Consider the following 3,066-nt stretch of genomic DNA (forward strand, 5'->3'; position numbering starts at 1 on the left):
TTTTTTTTTCTTCGCTGCTACGCCCTGTCCACGTTTGTAGGGGCTGACAAGTAACACTACCCAAGTGCCACTCCGGGATTGACTTCTACCTATGCAGATTTTGTAAAGAATCGAAAAATATTTGATACGTATTTTTTTATTTCGGCAGACATGATGTTTTAAGGGCTGAAAATAGGGGTTGAAATATTAAATTTTTTAATAAACGGGTGTATTTCCGAATAATGCTGTTATGCGATCTAGCTGTAATTTGATATATTTATGTATTTTGATGTGCTTATTACGAATATGATAAAAAAAATTGTCGCCAAGGTCATTTTCAAGGTCAAAACTCAAAAAAATCGCCCAAAAATTTGTCATCAAATTTTGATTAAATTCTTGCCAGAAGAGCAATTTCTAATATCTTATTCTCAAGTCAGTCACTTGTTTTCAACTCTAATATATTAATTTTAATGTACACGGAGAAAAAAAACAAGTGAAATACAGTAGCAATTCATACACGTGCGGAGACAGTTTTACTGACTTGAGAATAAGATATTAGAAATTTGATGACAAATTTTTGATAAGAATTTTGACCTTGAAAATGACCTTGGCGACAATTTTTTTTATCATATTCGTAATAAGCACATCAAAATACATAAATATATCAAATTACAGCTAGATCGCATAACAGCATTATTCGGAAATACACCCGTTTATTAAAAAATTTAATATTTCAACCCCTATTTTCAGCCCTTAAAACATCATGTCTGCCGAAATAAAAAAATACGTATCAAATATTTTTCGATTCTTTACAAAATCTGCATAGGTAGAAGTCAATCCCGGAGTGGCACTTGGGTAGTGTTACTTGTAAGATTGATATATATATATTAACATAAAAATGAATAACATTTCTTGCACAAAATTTTTTGTGATGTTTTGAATTTGTAATTTGTTATATGAAATAAGTGTTACAATTGTTTATAATCTGTTGTTCAAAACGTTTTCATGAAATTATTAATTTGAATATTACACAATTAAAAATACTATTTTTTTTCTTCAGAATAGAACAATATATTTCAGTACATAAATTTGACACCGTTTAAATAATAATGCAATTAAATAATACATTTTCCATGAAATATGTATAAATAAATATAATTTAATAAGACTTTTAATTGAAATAGCCTTAATTTAATGACTAATGTTATCGAAGGCGTACAATGTTATCTACTGTAGTTTTCTGTACATATTAGCTTTCTATACCAATGGCAATGCTAAAATATAGCAAAATATATTTATTTTTTATAATTTTTAAAGTCAAAAAGCTATAAAAATAGCTTTCAACTAATATTTTAGCCACAGCCTATCCATTATTAACATTTTAATTGTATCTTAAATATTTATAAGTAAAGCTGAATTACTCTGGAGTCAAACTATGAAAATATTTCTGTATATTAATACTCTCGTAACGGCATATATAAATATTAATTTTGTATGGTTTATTAAAAATCTTATTCTGCACATTAATAGATGTAGATTTCTCTACATTAGAGATATGCTAGTTTTCCACCTTCACCTATTTTGTTTCATCCTGTTTTATAATAGAAGATTATTATATACATATATATATATATGTCCATCTAGTGGAATTTTCCTACTATATGTCCACATGCATCATTAAAATATATTTTAAAACTATACATTTGTGGTTTTAGATTTCATAGTCAGTTAAACTTTTCATTTTAAATATGACTACTACACTTAAAAAGGAAGTACATTTGTTATTAAGGAATTTATCGATATTATAATATAATACTTTAAAATTATCACATATCGAAATATTTTAGGTTTTTATTTTTTCATTCAAGATTTAAAATTTTATTACAGTAATTTTATAATAGATTATAATAAATTTTACATTTTTGTAGAGTAATTTATAAAAATAATATTAAACAAAAGATAAATAATAATTAATAATTTTATATTTTAATACTGATAAATCCCTCAGTGTACATAATTACTTTAAAAGTATGGATGGAATATTACATTTATTTAAACGAATATTAATACTGAACAATATTATGTTAATTTAATTTAAATTAGTATATATATAAGAATAGTAATAAACGCAATATATAATTTTATTATTTTTGTTTATGACAAAAAATGACAAAATTGATTAATTATACATAATGATAATTCGAAATATCATTAAAAATCGCTAAATTTTGAACCCTACTAATTACCACACACACACACACACACACACACAATGAATAAAATTGAAAAAAATCTTTAATAAATTCACCCACATTGTGAAATAAAAGTGAGAGACTTGATTATGTACTATTTATTTAAGAATATACGAATGTGTGTAAATATATTAATTTAAAATATTCGCTATTAAGTATATTATATAATTTTGTTTGTAAATGTATGTAAAATCAAGTTATTAAAATTTCATATTGACAATACTTAAACATATTCTGAGTGACAATAATAAGATTGGAAATAAGATCGTTTATGTGAGTACATCACTTAAATACGAGAAGCGCCATTGACGATCAAAGTTAGATATTGAACTAATACATATACGTATTCTTTTTAAATGAATTTATCTCAGGAATGACTGTACGCTATTACTATCAGACTTTCAATGCAACTGAAATATTAATAATCCTCCCCAAATTTAATCTTAATAGGTCTAAATCGGACCTATTTGCAGTTTTTGCTCTCTATAAGACATAAATAAAGTCCGATCGTAAAATCGAAGGTGCTGTTGGAAAGATCATTTAATTCTCTTCATTTTTGCTTCAGATTATTTTGACATATCTCTCACTTGTGTTAAACTATAATGGAAAATGTAAAAACAATTTTTTCGGTCCGATTTAGAACTATTGGTTCCAAATCGGACCATCCCCTGGTTCAAATCGAAAACTCCTATTTTTATGGATTTTTAGATAGAATTTTAAAATATTTTAATGTATTTTTCTTAGTATTGAGTAAAAACGAGCAATTTGACAGTCAAAGATAAACATTTTTTTCGGAAAAAAAAATATTGACTGTTTATATTATTAGAATTGAAAT

Source organism: Mycetomoellerius zeteki, unplaced genomic scaffold, assembly GCF_001594055.1.
Source record: "Mycetomoellerius zeteki isolate Tzet28-1 unplaced genomic scaffold, Tzet1.0 scaffold95, whole genome shotgun sequence".
Lineage (NCBI taxonomy): Eukaryota > Metazoa > Arthropoda > Insecta > Hymenoptera > Formicidae > Mycetomoellerius > Mycetomoellerius zeteki.